We start from the raw sequence: 22796 nt of genomic DNA on the forward strand, positions 1-22796 counted from the left end.
GTCATCAGTGATGTCATTTGAGATGTCATCAGTGATGACATGAGTGATGTCACTGACCATGTCATGAGTGATGTAATATGTGACGTCATCAGCAGTGCATTGCGGGCGTGCGAGTTATAGTTAGCTGAACTCACTATAACGGGAGAATGTCTATGGTTTGTACGAGTGAAATGTCCAACTAACTATAATGCCCCTGAAACCTATGGTTTCTCAGTGAATTTCTAAGGTTTTTTAAATGCTAATTTCTAACTATAACGTGCCTGAAACCTATGGTTTTTTCAGTGAATCTATATATATTTATTATACTATATATACATCTGAAAATGTCTCGGTCCGCCTGTTTGCCTCGGTGGCACAGAAAAAATGGGTGGAACTGACATCAGCACGCCGATGAGGTCCTCTTATGGCTCCGATGACGTCATACGGTGTCGCGAGCGGAGCCGTGCTATTATGACGTCCTCGTCGACGTGGGAGAGCTAGGAAAGAATTTCCGTGGAATGCTGGTGCAGGGGATATTCACCTAAGTGTACAGGCTAGTCCTTTGGGAGCAACTGTTTCTGTTGCCACTCCAGAAACCGAAACCAGTGATCCGGAGGCAGAGGCCCTGTAGATGGCACACGAGGTGCGGTGCCCAGTCGTGTGCACCGGCGGGGCAGCGAAGTGACAAGCACCACAACCCACAAAAAGGTAACGAGGACACTGAATAACACAGGATCTTCTCTTTGTATCTGGCAGGAACAATAAAGTTAAAATGCCCTAGTACCAAAATGTAGAATTAGTGCAAAAACGGTCTGCAAGAGGACCTGCGATGCCGCTTCTGTCTCCTGTACCCTGGAGGCGGCACATGGGTCACGCGGTATGGTTATACTGTAACCTCTTATGCCACTGCTCCACACTTCAGGAAGGAGACTTTCCATTAGCTATGTTTTCTGATGACGTGTCGCTCCGGCCCCGTCCAACAACAGAACTCCTTTAGATCCAAACAGACTCTTCCGCTTTCTCACCGGAAGTGAAACCAGGCCACGCGGACACTTTCACAATACAACAGCTAGGAATGCCCTTTTCGGTAAAAAAACACATTCCTTCCTCCTAATTAATCAAATAAACATCTCACTGAAGAACAGGGTCCAGCTTCAATCGGTAAACAGCCTTTACAATGACTTTTTTACTTCGCGATACCATTACAACGCATGCATTACCACGCATGCGTTGTACATCGCGAAGTCATTACTACACATTTTTTTAGAACAAATGGTAATTTACCATGCATACCTTTACAACAAATTTTGTTGTAAAGGTATGTATGGTAAATGACCATGCGTTCTTAAAAACATGGAGACTATCCACGTTGCTGTAAGGAAACAGAGGCTGTACCATTTCCTCACAATGATGTGCACCGCTGTCAGGACCCACAAGAGGTTTCCCCCCAATAACGCTGTTCTGGCTTCTACCTCTTGTTCGCAAGTTTATCAAGAGTGTTTCAATTCATTGAGTTGGGGTGCATGTTGGCATCGGTGGAATTCCAAGATGGCTGCCAACTTGCACAGTACTGCTACAGCATTCCGCTGTTAGCAGTCTAGTTGATGAATACAAGCCCCAGCTAGGCCCGCAAGAGACAAGGGTTCGCTCTTCTGTAACGAAATCTATAAGGAAGTTGGCACGGAAACTGCAAAGTACAAAAACAACGTTTATTAACCCTTAAGGGTGGTCCTACAATCCACACAACACTCTTCAGTATTGCAAGGAGTAGCACAAAGAACTTGCATACACAGTCCCCTTTTATACACAGCGAAGGGGCTCATGAGTGGGTGGATACCACAAAGTTGAAGAACATTACCATTTAGGGTCATTCTCGATACCAAATCAATACATGGGCGGAGCTAACACACTCCTTGGGCCCGCGAAAACACATGGTCAAGCAAAGCTAATTATAACAGATGTGGTCAAGTCTGGGCATGCGCCAGACGGACAAGGGAGAGCTATTTATAACCTGTTGCTAGGCAGATTACAAGAGCAACTAACACAGAGGTCGGACTCTCCTCGTGGTGAACACGTGGCAGCATGTCAATACAAAATGGAGTCCGGACTTCGGCCAACATAATGGGGAAAACACGATAAAAGGGAAACACTAATGTTTTCAGTAAATGCTTAATCACATTCTGCCTTAATTTACAACAGACGACCCTTTCAGCATTTACTGAAGACATCTGGCTTCCAAGAATAATCATCGTATATGTCAATTATCATCATTCCTTTAACCTCTTTAGCTAGACCCTTCTGGCGGGCAACATCGGCAATAGCTTTCTTATCTGGAATGCAGAATGAAATGCATACGGAACAGCACAATGGTCCACATTGAATACACATACAGAAAAGGAACAGAATTGCTACAATAATACAGAGACCAGTTAGAACCTTCCAACCCCAGGCAGTAACCAACGCCCAAAACCATCCAGAAAAGGACCAAGTGGCGTTTTCCGTGTGGATTTCAGCTGCTATTTTATGCAGCTTATTAATGGCGTTATAAACGGATGGCGTATGATCAGGGATGAACACACAGCAGCTACTTCCAATAATTTTACAGGCTCCTCCTCGATCAGCTAGCATTACATCCAATACCATACGGTTCTGCAATGCAACAATTCTGGTAATCTGTAATTCTTCCGTAAGATTCCCGAGAGCAGCAGCAGTCTGATTAGTCACAGCTTCTACCACTCTTGTTAATCTTCGGATCTTCCTACTATTCAAAGCAGCTCCAACAAAGAAGAACAATCCTAAATTAAAATCAATATACTGTTGCAAACTGGTATCTGTTTGATCCACCTCGTCAATGGATAGAGTATGTTTATATCTATTTACAGTCACATTATTCAACAGTTTTAAATCCTTGTGATACGATGCAGGTGCTAGGAATACAGGAGGTAATAGGAATGATACATAGCATACCCCAGACCACCCAGCCGGCAAACGGTAATAACCTTTATCTCCACATACAAAGTAGGTATTATGGGATGCTAGGAAGGTGCTGTTGTTTAACCCATCAATGTTTAACACAGTTATACAATCACTGACACCGACAGGGATAAAACCCACACTCTGGACGCACAGGTCCGCTTGGGCTTGTGCTACTTGGATTACAAACTTATCCTTCCCCACAGTGTCTCTGGTGTTCGTGAAGATATAGGGGATGGATTCATTGTCCGGTCGGTATTCTTCCCATTCCCAAATTGTCCCATTCGCTTGTGGATATCCATTCTTGTCCTGATGACATTCCTTATTAAGTCTAAAAAGCAATCGTCCCACTGTCGGTTTTCGAGTGGCAAACAACAGAGTGTACCATGCTCTACAAGAGCCATTATGAGAGAAAGGAAGTGGTATGAATGGCGTACCTCCTTTCTTCTGATGGGCTGGCATCATCCCACATATCCAACAGTTCGTAGCGTTTGTAGCAACGTGGGTGTGATGCAGCATCTGAATGAAAGTGTTATTCAAATAGGATTGTCGATGCTTCAACTCTTGATATGGCAATGTGTAAAAGTAGTGCTCCGCAGGCACTGGAGTCGTCAACACAAGTGTCTCTCGGGCTGGAGTTGCCTCCTCCACAAACCATGTGGTTATACCAACGATAGCTACTGTTAGCATGAACCCCAACGCACAAAAAATTTTCTTCTTCTCCATGTCAAAGGAAACAATACCCTAATATCTTCCTGAAACTAAAAGTCTGTCAGAACTCTTCCCCTTGGGCAGCGGTTGATTTCTTCACCAGCGGGCCAAGACGGGTGTCGCTACACTAATGCAGGGCTGATCCCCCCCCCTTGCCTCATCGGCTCTCCGTTTCACTAACCCAAGGGCCGTTCTGACAGTATGTCCCGGTACTGGAAACCTCACTTCCTTGGTCGCAGATGATATCGCCTTCCTCCAGAAGTCGTATGGTCCGGAAAGAGCTCCTCAGTGTCGTTTGGCACTGCAGCACGGCCTGTCTCTGCTGCTAAGATGTCTCGTTGATCGGTCAGTACAGCAGATTCCACCAATCCGGGCGGTACCTTTCGACAGTGCAAGGAATGGATCCAATTCTTCCTGTTCGAAACTCGCACTGCCGTCCTCGTTGCAAGAAGAACTTGCTCAGGTCCGACCCATCTCGGCTCCAAACTGTTCGTTCTGTCGAAAACCTTCAGCATGACATGATCCCCAGGCCGGAGACCATGTCCTTCACCGGTAGACCGATCAGGGAGCGCCTCTCGGACCTGTTGATGAATAGAAACCAAGTTATCCGTTAACTGTGCCAGATAATCACTCATCATTACATAAGGTACATCATACACAGCCTTAGGCCTTGGTGGACCCCAAATATTCATTGGGCGTCCAAATACAATCTCATAGGGTGTAAGGCCGGTTCGAGAGTGTGGCACCGACCTAATTGACAATAACGCCAGTGCCAAGGCGTCCGGCCAAGTCAAAGATGTTGAAGCTTGAATTTTGGCGATCTTAAGCTTCAATGTGCCATTATATTTCTCGACTAGTCCTGCAGACTGAGGGTGGAACACGGCGTGGAACTTCTGGGTGATGCCTAGGCCCTTCAAGACATACTTTATAACATCTGCTACAAAGTGAGGGCCATTATCACTCCACAGAAGTCTACAGACGCCGTATCGGGGGAAAAACTCTTTCAGCAATAGCTTCGCTGTAGTCATTGCAGTATTGTCTTTCGCAGGGTACGCCTCAACCCATTTGCTGAAGGCGCAAACCACTACTAGAACATACTTCAAATTGTTACAGCGCTCAAGCTGGATGTAATCCATCTGCAGAACCTCAAAGGGTGCAGTGGGTGTCGCAAATCCTCCTGCTGGAGTTCGCGTACCTTTCCCTGGGTTATACTTCAGACAGATCATACAGGTCTGCACCACCCTCTTTGCTGTGCTAGCAATCTCTGGATGCTCCCAGACTTGGGTAAGCAATTTCACAATTGCGGAAGCTCCAACATGTGCTAGCCCATGTGCCATCTGGACCATAGGTTGTACAAAAGCCGTGGGTAACTTCCATCTATCCATCTGCTTATTTCTCCAGCAACCCTCGTCATCCAGTTCTCCTTCGCTAACCCATTGTTCCCGCTCTTTGTCAGAAGCGGTCTTTTGTATTTCTCGCACTTGCTCCTTCGCATCATGCCATCTCTCCACCTGTGACTTCACTACATACATGGCAGTAGTGCCGGGCTGCATCGCAGTCTCCCGTGCTACTCGATCCGCTAACGCATTCCCTTCTCCAACCTTATCAACCACTTTCCTATGGGCGCTACACTTAACAATGGCGATTTTCTTTGGGTATGTCAATGCAGTTAAAAGATTGTGGACTAACTCCCCATGCATTATCTGTACCCCATGTGACGTTAGAAACCCTCTCTCCTTCCAGAGTAGGCCGAAATCGTGCGCTACTCCGAAGGCATAGCGGCTGTCTGTGTAAACATTCACGCACAATCCTGTACTGAGCTCACACGCTCGTGTTAACGCTATCAGTTCCGTTGCTTGAGCCGATTTCTGTGGTATGCGTGCTGTCTCCACTATCGTGTGTAATGTGGTAATTGCATATGCTGCTGAAGTCGTACCATCTGGTAGCTTCAGGCATGATCCATCTACCCACAACTCTCCATCTACATCTGAAAAGGGCGTATCCTGGAGATCAATACGACCCTTTGTTTGTTCCTCAGTCACAAGGATACAATCATGCGCTTTCTGTGCCTCAGGCTGGGTCTCGGGGTATGGCAACAATGTGGCCGGGTTTAATGTCACGCACCTTTTTAACGTAATGTGAGGAGCTAAAAGCGTCAACTCATATCCCGTTAAACGGGCACTGGTCAAATGCTGCGTCTTTGTTTGATTAAGCAGGGCATCAACAGCGTGGGGAACTAACACCAACAGTTTATGGGACAATACAATTCCTTCACTCTGCCGTATTGACACAGCTGTCGCCGCAACCGAGCGAAAACACCCCGGCAATGCTCGGGCGACAGGATCAAGTACAGCCGAAAAGTATGCACAAGGGCGCTGCTTATCGCCGTGCATCTGCACTAAGACTGATAATGCACATCCATCTTTCTCATGCACATACAACGAAAAGGGTTTTGCATAATCAGGGGTCCCTAACACTGGTGCTGAACAAAGGGCCTGTCTCAATTGCTGAAAAGCAGCGTCACACTCATCTGACCAGGGGATCGGGATGGGCGTGTCTTTTGTCAAGAGAGCTAGTAATGGCTTAGCTATGTGTGAAAACCCCAATATCCACTGTCTACAAAAAGAAACAAGACCCAAAAATGCACGCACGTCCTTCTGCGTGGATGGCCTTGGTGTGTCCAAAATTACTTGGATACGATCTGGTGTGAGTGCACGCCCCTCCTTAGACAAAAGGTGACCCAAATAAGTCACCTTTGGTCTACAGAATTGCAATTTCTTCCTAGATACCTTATGATTGTGGGATGCTAAAAAGGAAAGTAAGGATAACGTGCTTTTCTCACACAACTCCAGGGTGTCAGCCGCCAACAAGATGTCATCGACATATTGAATGAGGGCGACCCCCTCGAGTAAAACAAAGGAGTCCAACTGTCGTTTCAAAGCCTGACTGTAAATACTAGGGCTTTCTGTATAGCCTTGGGGAATTCTACAAAAACGATAAGATCTATTGTTTAATGTGAACCCAAAAAGAAATCGGCTATCGGGGTGAATGGGAATAGAAAAGAAGGCATTTTTCAAATCAATAACTGAGAACATGGTCGCCGTAGGCGGGACCAAGGTGAGCAACGTCGTGATATCGGAAACCACCGGGTACTGAGGTATCACGATCTTGTTTACCTCCCTCAAATCAATTATGAACCGATAAACCTTTGCATCCGTGTCCTTTTTCAGAATAGGGAGAATCGGACTGTTACAGATATTATAGGGGACTTCTTCCACTACCCCCACTGCGATCAAGTCTTGCACAATCTGTATGAGAGCCTCCTCGCCCTCCTGGGAAATACGATACTGTGGGAGGCGCGGTAGTACCGCCCCCTCCTGGACACTAATGTGGACCGGAGGAATCACCATTTGTCCGACATCTGTGTCCGATGTTGCCCATAAAGTTTGGGGGAGGGTAGCCAACAACGCATCCTCTGAGATCGTACACATCCGCCCAGATCGGGGGTAGTTGTCATTTAAAATCACCCTCACACCCTCAGGGGAACAGCGAATTGTAGCCCTAAAATACTTTAACATATCAAGGCCCATAATGTTATCCGGTGTGTACGGAGCAAGCAGAAACGGACAAGGCGCAGAAAAACAATCAACTTTAAATGCAAGGGGCTGTGAAAGAGGGCTTCGGGAAAGTGTACCGTCAAACCCTACCGATGTAACTATTGAGCCGGATGGGGGAGCCCCCGGAACCAAGTACCTAGACAATGCACTACGTGTCGCTCCTGTATCCACTAGGAACTGATCAGTAGAACCTAAAACCTCAGCCGATACATAAGGACCCGTCTGATCGACCGGCACCTCAACTGATTCGGACCCCCATCCTACGCATTCCTATGCATGCTGAGAATCATGATATCCTGAGCGATCGATGTCCGATACATGATACTGGTGCTGGCGATCAAAAACATTTGAGCTATCTCGGTGCTGTCCAGCGGTATCGAAACGGACATTATCGTTGGAATTCCCTCTAAAGTTCGAGAAGCCCCCTCTACCTCTCGGGCCACCCGGAGTGTGCCCCTGACGCGAAGCACGCAACGCTGGGCAATCCCTGGCCCAATGGCCCAACTGCTTGCAATACGCACACTGGTTCCTATTCAAATCCGATCGGCCCGAAGGGGGACCATAAGATCCACCCCTTCCTCTATTATTATTACCCCGGCGGGGCGGGCCATATACTTGTGCTAACATCACTTTGGTTTTAAGATCTTTCGATTTCTTCTCCTCCTGGCCCTTCGCCTCGTGCTCCTGACGCTCATAATACTGGGCGATGGTCAGAAGGGCCGTCGGTGTCGCGGAGGACCAAGAACTCTCACTCGCTTTTAACCGGGCCGCAACTGCCGGCAGCAGATTAGCCACATATTTGTCCGCGAAAAGGTGGCGGCCCGTGTCGTCAGTAAGCGACTGACCACTAAAATCATGGAACGTTTCCTCAAAACGCGTAAAGAAGTCCGCGACTGACTCGTCAACTTTCTGTTTACATGCTGCTAACATATTCCAGTCAATCTTTTTAGGGGGGATAATCGTCTTCAACTTAGCCACAATAGCCGCAGGGAGATCTAAAATATTCTGGGGTGGTTTCTGTGCGGGCTTTCGTTCCCTATCCTCATCCTCAAGGTCAGACCACCGGGCCTTGAAGGCAACCGCATCATCTACCTTCCGGACAGAGCGCCACGTATCCGGCGGTAGGATAAGGCCAAAGAACAGGTCTATATCCGCCAGGGTCATAATGCAAGAATTCAAGGCCCCCTCGACTTCTTCATAGAAGGCCGCTGGATTCTTGCGGGGGTCAGGCAGCGCATTCTTTAATGCCATAACATCGGCCCTATGCCATGGAGTATAAACCCAGTTATATACAAAATATCCCCTTGCATCGGCGGAGTTAACATCCGAGCTAGTCCCCGCTCCCTTAGGAGGAACATACAAAGGCGCCGCCTCTCGCATTGGTTTAGCATGCACTATGTCATCCTTATCTGACTGGGAGGCGGATGGGTGGCCCCCTGCTGCAGACGAATCTGACTGCTTCTCCTCCTCCGTTTGTTGACGTGCTTTCTCTCTAAGGGCCAGTACCTCGTCCCGCAAAGCGAACAGCCGCCGAGCCGCCTCAGAAGCCTTAGGGGGAGAAAAAAAACACCATTACGTAATGCTCCGGCATCCAAAGACACGTCGTCAGGCTCAAAGACACTAGAATATTTTCGGAAAGCTGCGATTACTTCTTCTGAAAAATGAGACAGAAAATACACCCTCTCTCTATCTTGCCACGACCCCCAAGCATGGAACAACTCATCCATAGACATCTTGCCCTTAAGTGCACGAAGAGAAAGTTTCCGGAGCTCAGCCATATGCTCGGCCGATAACATGGACCGTGTGTCGACCTTACCCGGAGCCGGGCCAGAATCTTGCGGCCGTGGAGCAGATGCGCCAACATAAGGGGGCGGAGAGCGATCTAGTAAATAAAAATCGTCATCAGGATTATTAAGGACAGGATAAAGCGGCTGACGAACAACATATTGACCCGAAACTTGTAGCCTACGCTCTTTCTCTTGTCTGTCCGTTTGCTCTTTGTCCTCCCGACGCTTCGCTTCCTGCGCTCGCACATGATCATTCTTTCGCTGCTCCTTATCAAACAGCGCTTTCTCACGTTTCTCTCGCTCACGCACTTCCTTCACCCATAATCGCACACACTCAAACATATCCTGACGCGCACGTCGCTTACACATACACTGTTCCACATACTCAATCTTACGTAGATCAAACGATCCATACAAAGGCCATCGCAACTCAGGATCCTTCCTAGTATATTTCCTCCATAACGTGCTGTACATTATGGAAGAAAGACCATGCTTCACGTACATATCCCTATTAGGAGTCCCCTCTGGGGGAGCTGGAGCAGATTCCTCGAGGTTCAACCGGTTCCCAAGACAACAGCACCACTTACGAAGTGCGCTAAAAGCAGGCATGCTAGGAATAATGCAAAATATGCAGTATTATCAAGAAAAATGGCACTTAATCGTTGCGCCGTTCAAAGTTTACACAGCTCCGGAGAAATTTCTCCACATTACCTGCCTATATGTGTTGCAACGCATATATTTTCACAAAGACAAATTCAAAATATGACTAGTCACCATCAATCAAACTCAAATAGCCAGACCAGGCTTCAAAACTCGGAGCAAGTACCGTACAACGGTTCTTACCAATCAAGAGTCCAGGTTCCAACTGCCAAGCTCCACAATCGCCCAAACGGCTCTCACGGCAGGACCGACAGAAGAGGTCTCAGTCGATGACCGGCGCCACCCAGATGGTCAGCTCGGAAGGGAAGGAAGAAAAACCTCGGGATGCCAAGGCTAAGACGCCGCTGGCAGTGATCACGTCCCCGGCCAAACTCCTCACCTTCGTCGCGACCAGTCCTTCGAGCATCCGAGTCGCCGATGAGCCCCACGTGATGGGCGCCAATTGATGAATACAAGCCCCAGCTAGGCCCGCAAGAGACAAGGGTTCGCTCTTCTGTAACGAAATCTATAAGGAAGTTGGCACGGAAACTGCAAAGTACAAAAACAACGTTTATTAACCCTTAAGGGTGGTCCTACAATCCACACAACACTCTTCAGTATTGCAAGGAGTAGCACAAAGAACTTGCATACACAGTCCCCTTTTATACACAGCGAAGGGGCTCATGAGTGGGTGGATACCACAAAGTTGAAGAACATTACCATTTAGGGTCATTCTCGATACCAAATCAATACATGGGCGGAGCTAACACACTCCTTGGGCCCGCGAAAACACATGGTCAAGCAAAGCTAATTATAACAGATGTGGTCAAGTCTGGGCATGCGCCAGACGGACAAGGGAGAGCTATTTATAACCTATTGCTAGGCAGATTACAAGAGCAACTAACACAGAGGTCGGACTCTCCTCGTGGTGAACACGTGGCAGCATGTCAATACAAAATGGAGTCCGGACTTCGGCCAACATAATGGGGAAAACACGATAAAAGGGAAACACTAATGTTTTCAGTAAATGCTTAATCACATTCTGCCTTAATTTACAACATAGTCTTTTAGAATTCTAGGAAGCTGGTGAAGTGTGTTCCAACATTCTACTGTGCACTTCACTGAAGAAGCTGAGGGAAGAACACCTGAGTTCCTGCGTCGTGTTAGTCAGCTAGGGTAGTTTGCGAATGAGAGGGGTTAGTTTCGACGGTTCTAGATTCTTCCCTACAAGGTCAGGTCAGTGGAGTTAAAGCTAAACTCTCATTTTAATTCTAAAAGAATAATAACTAATTAGTGAATTGTCAAGTCAAAAGTTTCCCTCAGAGTAAAAAAGACCTAAGCATTGTATGTATCTGTGGAGATAAACTAATATCCTGTCAGCATAGGATCCGCGTATAGTTTAAATCCAGTTTGTGTGTCAAGTGAAGATTCTGTCAGGAGCGCTCATTTCGTGCGCTTGGTTTTGTGAAATAAAAGACAATTGAACCTTGGTGGCGAGCGCAGCCATTCAAGCGCTGCCACTAAGGAGGTTCATCAAATTTCATTTGTTCCACAGAGTTCGAGCAAATTTGAGGTGACAAGACTCGAACGCGTTTGTTTACGCGTTACGAGTCGTGAGGTTGTCAGAGGCTTGGGAGAATCTCGGAGTCAGATGCGGGGGCATAAATTCAAGCGTCGCGTCTCTGACTGAGATTCCTAAGCTTGTTCTGGGCACTGCATCAAGTCGAGTGACTTGGTAACTTCTTCCTAATACAGGGAACATTCATCCTTTACCCCAACACAAGTAATTCATTCATTATCTCCTGTAATACCCTTAGCCCCTCCTGAGAGAATTAATGAAGACCCCTATAAGGCTCAAATTTTTCTAACACAATGCTCCTTACACTTTATGTGCCGCCCCACGATTTTTCCCGATGCACAATCACGGGTAGCATTCATCCTGTCTTATCTGAGTGGCGACGCTGCCTCTTGGTCTATGCCGTTGGTAACCAAAGATGATCCGATCTTATACAACTTAGATAACTTCAAGAAAGAATTCCTTCGAATATTTGACCGACGGACTGCGTCTCAAGCCTCTGATAATGAATTATTGGAAATGAAACAGGGAAACAGAGACCTTGTACCCTATCTGGCCCAATTTAACAAGCTGGTAGTCGAAACCAATTGGCCTGAGGACAAGAGAGCGGCAGTGTTTTACAGAGGGTTGCGAGAGGAACTAAAAGACGCTCTCTCTCAAATTCCAAATCGCCCCACAGACATCTCGGCCCTAGTGGATCTTACCTTAGAAATTGACTATCGGCAGAGTGAACGGAAAGGAGAACGGAGGAAGGAGTTTAGGCCAAGTGTTCCTCGTTTTGACTGTGTCAAGACAGAGTCCACACGAGCAGTTGAGACTTCTTCGGGAGTAGAACCTATGCAGATTGGGGTGGTCAGAGGTCCCCTCTCTAAAGAAGAAAAAGAGAAACGACGGCTGAATAAATTGTGTCTTTATTGCGGAGGAAGTGGTCATTTTGTCAAAAACTGTCTAAAGAGACCTAAGTTGCCTGCTAAGGAGAAGGGAAACTAGAAGCACCACAGGTTAGTGGAGTTGAACCTGTGGATGCGACTGTGAAAATGACTCCAATTAATCATCAATTGGCAAATACGCTTCAAGTCTCCTCTCCCCATTTGGTTATGACCGTGACTTTAAGGTTCAGAAGCAAAATTTTGTCAGGAATATCAGTAATGGTGGATTCGGGGGCAACTGGTAATTTCTGTGACCTCAAGTTTGCTCACTCGATTGGTCTGCAAGCCATCCAGAAGGAAAAGATTGAAAGAGTTAGAGCTGTGGATGGAACAGACCTTACTTCTGGGCCAATAACCAGTCATACGGAATTGGTGCACATGACCACTGTTGAAGATCATCACGAGTATCTGCATTTTAACTTAATTGATGCTCCTCAATTTCAATTGATCTTAGGGTTACCATGGCTTACAGAACATAATCCTTTAATTGATTGGGGAGCCCGAACAATTCAATTGAATTCTGACTATTGCACTAGACACTGTTTCAATGGTTCCACGCATTCACCTATACCCGGTGCAGCCACGCCATTGTGTAATAGTGGAGTTTCTGTGTGTGTGATTCACGCTACCTCGATACCCGAAGACTATAAGGATTTTGCAGACGTTTTTGATGAAGCTAAGGCAGAAACCTTACCCCCCCACAGGCCCTACGACTGCAAAATTGATTTGGAACCAGGGGCCAATCTACCCTGCAGCAGAATCTATGCCTTGACCGAGAAGGAGAACGCCCATTTGAAAGAATACCTAACTAAACATTTGGAAAATGGATTTATCCGACCATCACAGTCTCCCGTCTCTTCCCCACTTTTTTTCGTACCGAAGAAAGATGGCGATCTCAGGACTTGTATCGACTTCAGGGCCATTAATAGAATAACTGTCAAGAATCGCTATCCATTGCCCCTTATTTCGGTACTAATTGATCAGGTTAAGGAAGCCAAAATTTACACTCGTCTTGATTTGCGAGGAGCATACCACTTGATTCGACTTCGGGTAGGTGACGAGTGGAAAACTGCGTTCAGGACCAAATTCGGCCTTTATGAATATCTGGTAATGCCCTATGGCCTTTGTAACGCGCCAGCTGCCTTCCAGTACTTCATCAACGATGTCTTAAGTGAGTTTATTGACCGCTGTGCCATCCTTTATATTGATGACATCTTGATTTATTCTAACTCTGTAGAGGAACATCGAAGCCAGGTCAGAGCTGTCTTACAACGATTACGGGAGAACTCCTTATATGTGAAATTAGAGAAGTGTCTCTTCAATACAGATACAGTGGAATTCTTGGGTTTCGTACTATCCCCTGTGGGAGTTCGGATGGATGAGCACAAAGTGGAAGCTATCACAGACTGGAAATCCCCTACCTGCATTAAAGAAGTTCAAAGCTTTATCGGCTTCTCTAATTTTTACAGACGCTTCATTCATGGATTCTCCCAGAAGATTCTTCCCTTGACCCGTCTGTTGAAGAAAGGAGTCCTATTCCACTGGTCCGACGAAGCAGAAGCTGCCTTTCAGTTAATGAAGAAAAGTTTCACCACAGCGCCTGTTTTGCTGCATGCAGATCCCTCAGATCCTTTCTATCTTGAGACAGACGCATCTGACCTCGCCATCGGCAGCATACTCTCTCAGCGCCACAAGGACACGGGACAGTTGCATTCGGTGACCTACCGGTCCCGCAAGCTTAACCCTGCGGAATGTAACTACACCATTACGGAAAAGGAACTCCTTGCGATCAAAGATGCATTCAAAGACTGGAGACATTATTTAATGGGGGCGAAGCACACGGTGACGGTGTTTACAGACCATCGCAACTTAAAATTTCTACGGTCTGCTAGAACCCTCACGCCTCGTCAACTTCGCTGGTCCCTCTATTATGCTGATTTTGATTTTGTCATCACTTTTCGTCCCGGATCGAAGAATGGGAAAGCTGACGTCCTCTCTCGACTTGACACGGATAATCAATCGGTCATTGTGGAAAATCATCAAATCATTCAAGATGGGAAATTCGTTGGCACAATTTCCTTAGCACCCTTTGAACAGCTTGTTCGACGATCTTTGAACGACTGTGAATTGGAGCTCTGGGCGGCAGAAGACTCTCAACGTTCTATTCGCAATGGCCTTCCTTATATGGGTTCCACCTTGTATTTACCCACCAAAGAACTTCAACTCCAGGCTCTACAGGAATGTCATGACAATCCGTTGGGTGGACACAAGGGTATCTTAAAGACTGAAGACTTACTAAAACGATATTTTTGGTGGCCACACATGTGTCGTGACATTCGCCAATATGTGCTGAGCTGTGACAATTGTGCACGGGGAAAATCCGATAGGCAGGCCCCCAAAGGTCTTTTGCAACCTTTACCGACTCCTCCATATCCTTGGCACACAGTCTTCTTAGACTTAATTGTAGATTTGCCTTCCTCCCAAGGGTATGATACCATTCTTGTGGTTGTTGACACCTTTAGTAAAATGGCCCATTATATACCTTTCAAGGGTACTCCGTCTGCTAAACAATTATCTCAACTCTTCAACCAACATGTCATTCGCCTTCATGGCATTCCTAGGGTACTCATTTCGGACAGGGGTTCCCAGTTCCTATCTCGTTTCTGGCAGGCTTATGTCAAGGGTCTCAATATTGACCATCGGTATTCCACAAGTTTCCATCCTGAAACCGATGGCCAAACTGAACGTACTAATCAAGATTTAGAACAGCACCTCAGACTGTATTTGTTAGATGAGGAGGGTGATTGGCCTGATCATTTGTGGACTGCAGAATATGCTCACAATAACGCTATTAATGTTTCCACTGGTCTTTCTCCTTTCTTCATCAACTCAGGCAGACATCCTAATTCTCACGCTAGTTTTGATGAAGTTGAGGTTCCTGCTGCTCAGGATATAGCTCGTCAACTAACTAAGATCCATCACTCAGTGACCCAGTCCTTGTCTAATGCGAAGGATCGTTACAAATTCTTCGCTGATCGCAAACGCAAACAACAAACTGAACTGCAAGTTGGGGATTTGGTCTGGTTAAGTACTAAAAATCTTAAACTTAAAGGTTCCCGTAAATTTCAACCTCGATTTATGGGACCTTATCCAGTCACGAAGGTTGTAAATCCAGTCACCTACCAATTATCTCTTCCTAACACTAGTAAAATCCATCCAGTTTTTCATGTTTCTCTCCTCAAACCGATTCATCCAGGTTTGCGCAGGGCCTCCCCTCCTGACCCTTTGATTGTTAATGGCGAGGCTGAGTATCTAGTTAAACGAATTCTGGATTCTAAAATAGTACATGACGAACTTTTCTACCTCATTGATTGGCAGGGTTATGGACCTGATGAACGTTCCTGGGAAAAGAGTACTAATGTCCATGCCCCCCGTTTAATCAAAGCCTTTCATACCAAATTCCCTACCAAGCCGCGTTTGGAGGAAACCCCGTTGGGAGGGGGTACTGTCAGGACCCACAAGAGGTTTCCTCCCAATAACGCTGTTCTGGCTTCTACCTCTTGTTCGCAAGTTTATCAAGAGTGTTTCAATTCATTGAGTTGGGGTGCATGTTGGCATCGGCGGAATTCCAAGATGGCTGCCAACTTGCACAGTACTGCTACAGCATTCCGCTGTTAGCAGTCTAGTCTTTTAGAATTCTAGGAAGCTGGTGAAGTGTGTTCCAACATTCTACTGTGCCCTTCACTGAAGAAGCTGAGGGAAGAACACCTGAGTTCCTGCGTCGTGTTAGTCAGCTAGGGTAGTTTGCGAATGAGCGGGGTTATTTTCGACGGTTCTAGATTCTTCCCTACAAGGTCAGGTCAGTGGAGTTAAAGCTAAACTCTCATTTTAATTCTAAAAGAATAATAACCAATCAGTGAATTGTCAAGTCAAAAGTTTCCCTCAGAGTAAAAAAGACCTAAGCATTGTATGTATCTGTGGAGATAAACTAATATCCTGTCAGCATAGGATCCGCGTATAGTTTAAATCCAGTTTGTGTGTCAAGTGAAGATTTTGTCAGGAGCGCTCATTTCGTGCGCTTGGTTTTGTGAAATAAAAGACAATTGAACCTTGGTGGCGAGCGCAGCCATTCAAGCGCTGCCACTAAGGAGGTTCATCAAATTTCATTCGTTCCACAGAGTTCGAGCCAATTTGAGGTGACAAGACTCGAACGTGTTTGTTTACGCGTTACGAGTCGTGAGGTTGTCAGAGGCTTGGGAGACTCTCAGAGTCAGACGCGTGCGCATAAATTCAAGCGTCGTGTCTCTGACTTAGATTCCTAAGCTTGTTCCGGGCACTGCATCAAGTCGAGTGACTTGGTAACTTCTTCCCAATACAGGGAACATTCAAAGGGAGAAACATTAGAAGGACTAGCTGTCCTTCAGGAAACCAAGGAGACGTCTTGCTTCTAGTCAGGTAAAGGCTTTCCCTGACTAGGATGCGAGAATCAGAAGCGTGTGTTAGACCTGAAAATACCCGACAATTTCTTTCACTACTATCTGAGTATAAAATAAAAGGAACGCTAAACTAAATAGAAATAAACACCAAGACCATTAAGTGTTTAGAGTGAAGGGAAATAAATAATAAAAGTAGACCGAAGAGGATAACTCCTTCATGCCAAAAGCGAGGGAAGATTAAGGGGGGAGGTTTCCTCCTCAGTCTTATGGATTGCCTCAATAAAATACTTACTTCCTCTATTCTAATTGAAAAGAAGATTTTCCCGTCTACACTTCACGATAATCAGAACCCACAATACATTTCCTCACTCTCGCCCTAGAACAGTAAGTCATTGGGAAAAGGCTGGAAGATTATCCTTTTAATTTTAAAACAACTAGAATACCACACTGTGGTTTCACAGTGTGTTTCACCTCCAGACTCAGGGAATCATTCCTTTACGCGCAAATGGAAGATGTGTCTCCTCAATTGCCGATCCCTGCCAAAACATCATATTGAACTAGCTATGTTGATAGAAGATCTTAAACCTGATGCCCTTTTTTTAACGGAGACTTGGCTTCAGCTAGATATCGATCCTACAATTGTATGGGCCACCCCCCAAGGCTATACCTGTAAACGTCTGGATCGTAAGACAGGTAGAGGGGGAGGACTGGCCATTATTTACAGGGACAATTTTAGATGTCGTGTCACCCCATCCTCTACGCCAGCCTGTGAGACTTTACACTTTACTCTTGAATTCTCCCCCTTAAACACTTTTTCTGGTATGTTAGTCTATCGACCACCTGGCGCCCTCAGCAATTTTATCACCAATATAACGGACACAGTTGCCGACTTAGTGTTGTCTTCAGCAAATTTTACTCTGCTAGGAGACCTGAACCTGCATTTGGATGTCCCACTTGACGCAGATGCCAATAGCCTTCTATCTAATCTGCAGGCTATGGACCTGCTACAGAAAGGCTTTCAACCGACGCATATCAGGGGCCATCTTCTAGATCACATTTACAGTAATCTAGAGAGCCTAACCGTGGAGACACCTATACCACTACCCTGGACCGATCACTTTTTGGTACCTTTTTCTTGGTCTACCGGCAGCTTTTCTATGTCACACTCCCACAATAAGCGCTGGGGAAGAAAATGGGCCTCACTTCCACTTGCTAAATGGAAACGAGCTCTCATTGATCAGCCAGCCCCGGAGGTGACTAACCCCGACACAGCCACTGTCAATTTTGACAATTGGATCTCCAGCACCCTCGATCTAGTCCTTCCAAAGAAATCTTTGCATCTAATAAATAGACCCAAAGTTGCTCCCTGGTACTCGCCTGCTCTCAGGTCTAGGAAACAACTCTGTCGCAAACTAGAGAGAGCCTGGAGACAAGAATATTCTCAATCTAAAAAAGTGGAGTACCGAGCTGCTATAAAGCTCTACAAAAGTGAAATTAAATCTGCCCAAGCTCAGTTTTATGAATCAAAAATTTGTTTAGCTGCCAATTCTCCTAAGGAAATTTTTAAAATTGCTAAATCCCTAATCACTCCCCCTCCCCCTGAGCGTCAGTCACTTGACGGCGAAAAAACCCGTTGCAATAACTTAGCAATTTTCTTCTCCCAGAAGATTTCAACTATCTATTCCTCTTTCTCCATAGCTGGTGGGAACTTGGAGCCTTCCACCACAATGGACCCCGACACGATGACTTCTTGCCTGTTGGACAAATTCCCCCTTCTAGACTCCTCCTCATTGGATGGAATAATCCCTAAAGTCACCTCGGGTTCCCCTAACGACCCAGCACCTCCTCAGACTCTTATCAAAGTAATCGACGTCATCCGTCCTGCCATCCTGGATGTCCTCAATGCTTCCATTGCTTCGAATTCTGTCCCAGTCCAATGGAAGTGTGCGATGGTTAGGGCACTTCTGAAAAAACCCACCTTATATCAGAACAATTTGGCCAACTTTCGCCCTATCTCCCTACTTCCTTGGATGAGCAAACTTCTTGAGAGACACATTAATAACATCTTAGTGGACTATTTAGAATCTAATAGCCTACTATGTGTCTCTCAGACGGGTTTCCGCCCTCAGCATGGAACTGAAACTGCCCTTATAGCAGTAACAGAAGAGACTAGAGCGGTGCTGGACCAGGGAGGAAAAGCAGCCATCATACTACTCGACCTCAGTGCCGCGTTCGACACTGTCAACCATGCCATCCTATTACATCGTTTGAAAGGCATGGGTGTGTCGGGCGCGCCCCTGGAATGGCTGACTTCCTTCCTGGATGAGTGTTTTTTTCAGGTGTTCGAGGGTGAGACGATCTCGGCCAAGCAACCACTCAGTTGTGGGGTTCCGCAGGGTTCGTCCCTGAGCCCCACTCTTTTTAATGTTTATATGCAACCTCTAGCAAATATAGGTCAGCCCTTTGGTGTGCGTATCGTCACCTACGCAGACGACACCCAACTGGTGGTCTCTTTGGACCACTCGGAGGGGTCATCTAACACCCTGGGTCTGTGTCTAGAGGCTGTTGCTGAGTGGATGCATGCGTCTTGTCTTAAACTTAACGGGGAGAAGACGGAGATCATGTTATTAGGTAATTCCTTACCGAACACTTTGGCCTCTATTTGGCCTACATGCCTTGGCACTCCTCCCCTCCCTAAGCCCCAGATAAAGAGCCTTGGAATCTGGCTTGACAGGGCGCTTGATTTCTCGGTCCAAGCCACCAAGACTGCCTCAACTTGTGCTGGGTTAATGAAAATGCTCCGCAAGGTTCTTCCTTTGCTCCCTTTTCAGGCGAGGAGAGTCATGGTTCAGGCCCTGATTCTCTCTCGCCTGGATTACGGGAACACCTTATATTTGGGCGCCCCTGTAGCGGTGACCAAAAGGCTCCAAGTCACCCAAAACTGTGCCGCCCGGCTATTGTTTAATATTCCTCGTTGGCAATCAGCTAAGAAAGCCCTTAAGGAGCTTCATTGGCTCCCAATGACTGCCAGAGCTCAGTTTAAGGCGATGTGCATAGTGCACAAATCTTTTCATCTAACAGGCCCTGCCATCTTGTTCCCCTTTGTAGTGCCTTACGTCCCTTCCAGAGCCCTTCGTTCCGGCTCACTGCACTTAGTAACTCCAACAAAGGTTATCAAAGCCCGTTGGGGCGGTCGCTCCTTCTCACACTCTGACGCCAAACTATGGAATTCCCTTCCTGTGAGTATTAGACAGATCAACAATAGGATGGCATTCAGGAAAGTCCTAAAAACCCATTTGTTTGCGAAAGCGTGCTAATGTACCTTGGAGCTCGTCATAGTAATTGCTGAAGCGCGACGAGGCCTCCGGGTAGTTACGCGCTATATAAATATAATTTTTCATTTCATTTAATTTCATTTCACTAATTATTTATTCTTTCTCACGTAAGGATAAAAGAACAGTCCTGAGCAGCACGGGCCTTAAAATAAGAAGAGCGTGAGTGAGGGCTTCTCTTCCAAGCAAAGGTATAGAGAAGTACGAATAGTAGCAAGCATCCAAGACATTCTGGTAAGATAAGGAAGAAATGTTTAATAGTGAGTAAGACTCCTAGCTAGTTTCAACTAAGTACTAATTGTGATGTAATTGTTATCAGACCTGTAAGAAGAAAGAAGAAGCTACAGGCAGATATTGGAGCTTTCTCTTCTCTGTCCAATTCCCCTTTCCCCCCTTGGAACTTACCTGGTACGGAATTAATAGCCTACAGGAAGTGTTCCGAAGAGGGCATTGGGACCTATCGTCGTTCTGCTCCTGTGCAAGTAAATGTTTACAAGTTAGTCCCTGACAACTGCCCCTCAGAGACGACGTGAAGCAGGAACCATAAGGAGAGAGGAACCACGAGGAGTGAGAGGTAAGGGGCATTGGGCATGGGGTGTTTTTTTTCTTCTAGGGTTTAGGGTAGTGCAGTGGTGTTTGGATAGTGTAGGAGGTTGTGCTGGGTTAGTGTTTTAGGGTTTAGGGTAGTGCAGTGGTGTTCGGGTAGTGTAGGGGGTCATGCTGGGGTAGCGTTTTAGGGTTTCGGGTAGTGCAGTAGTGTAGGGGGTCGTGCTGGAGGTAGTGTTTTAGCGTTTGGGGTAGTGCAGTGGTGTATGGGTAGTGTAGGGGGTCATGCTGGGGTAGTGTTTTAGGGTTTAGGGTAGTGCAGTGGTGTTTGAGTAGTGTAGGGGGTCATGCTGGGGGTAGTGTTTTATGGTTTAGGGTAGTGCAGTGGTGTTTGGGTAGTGTAGGGAGTCATGCTGGGGTAGATTTAGGGTTTAGCATAGTGCAGTGGTGTTTGGGTAGTGTAGGGAGTCGTGCTCTGGGTAGTGTTTTAGGGTTTAGGGTAGTGCAGTGGTGTTTGTGTAGTGTAGGGGGTAGTGCTGGGGTAGTGTTTTAGGGTTTAGGGTAGTGCAGTGGTGTTTGTGTAGTGTAGGGGGTTGTGCTGGGGGTAGTGTTTTAGGGTTTATGGTAGTGCAGTGGTGTTTGGGAAGGGTAGGGGGTAGTGCTGGGGTCGTTTTTTAGGGTTTAGGGTAGTGCAGTGGTGTTTGTGTAGTGTAGGGGGTAGTGCTGGGGGTAGTGTTTTAGGGTTTATGGTAGTGCAGTGGTGTTTGTGTAGTGTTGGAGGTAGTGTTTTAGGGTTTAGGGTAGTGCAGTGATGCTTGGGTAGTGGAGGGGGTAGTGTTTTAGGGTTTAGGGTAGTGCGCCCAACCAGCCACAATATCCGTGGACAAAGGGGATCCTGACTCTTTTGAGCGCTCCGCCAATTGAATAGTTTGGGTCAAGGGCCCTACCACGTCCAAGACCTATCAATTCCTTTCTTGGGATCCCTCATATACTTGGAGAAAAAGGTACATAGCTTCTCAGCAATTTCAGGCGTGTGTGCCACCTTTCCCTTCAGTGAGGGCCTGGGGCATTCTCCCCTCATCCTGTTCCTAACCTCCCTTTCAAGAGGTTGATGGATTTTCCCCACCGCATACTCTGCCACTTTGGTGTCAGGGGTCCACTCTGCCGACCTAGGATGGTAAATTTGGGTAGTCTCAAACATGTCCGAGTGGACCCCGTCCCCAACCCAGGACTGAGAGGAGTGGGACTCTGGATGCCAGGGACGCCCCGAGTCCTTATCCTCATCGGAGGAGAAATCGTCCTCCGATACACCCTCTCCCTCTAAGGGAAACCCACCGTCGGGGTCTACAATAGTGGTGACAGCATTGCAATTTTCTCCGGACTCCTCCTCCTCCCGGTAGTGTGCATGTTTTAGCGTTCGCGCACTCTTGAGGAAGGTCTCCGTAAGTTTATCAAATCCTTCCAAGTGACCTGCGTTATGCTTAACGGCCCTTTTATTCCTCATCTGGGAGCTACTGAGACCCGCCAACCACCAGATCAGGGTCACTGAAAACCCCAGGGATGCTTTTCGCCAGATTATCAACATGATCCCTAAGTGGAGCCAGCGCCCTAGAAATAGCCAGAGTGATGGCTTGGTCCACTGCTGGAGGGAGAAGTTGGAGGGCCATTCCTCCTCCACTTCTTGATAGGGGGAGTAAAAATGGTCTTCTGGAGAAGACATGATAGCAGAGGGTGTGAGCACAGAACAAATGCCCTTAAAATCCTTAAGGCATCCTCCTCGCTGGTGCTCCAACAGCTGGGCTTTCCCCAAAGCTGTTATAAGAATAGACTGAGGTGCAATACCAATTACCACCACCAGGTGGTGCTGGACACTAACGTGCCCGTGTGGGGAAATCACCATGTAGCGGTGTCAAAATTAGGCGAGGGTTGGTCGGGAATCAAGCGGACACTAAAGGAGTGACCGCATTCCCAAATGCCCATAAAGACCAGCAGGAGAGTTCCAAGGAGCTGCCTCGCTTGGAAACAGACGCGCCTGACAGAATCTCACCACACGTAGAGTGCACAGCGGGAGAAACTTTGAAGGGGAGAATGCTCTCGGGCAAGAGGCTGCTGCGCAGGGAATATGAAACAATACCAAGGCAATAATGCTAATAACTTGCACAAGAAGCTGCTATACAAACTGCAACAACGTCAGATTAAGCCAAGAATGTAAGGAATGCTCTTAACTGACGAGCAGTGAAGAAAGAGGAAGCAAAAGGGATGTCACAATAT

Source organism: Triturus cristatus, chromosome 6 (assembly GCF_964204655.1).
Source record: "Triturus cristatus chromosome 6, aTriCri1.1, whole genome shotgun sequence".
Classification (NCBI taxonomy): domain Eukaryota; kingdom Metazoa; phylum Chordata; class Amphibia; order Caudata; family Salamandridae; genus Triturus; species Triturus cristatus.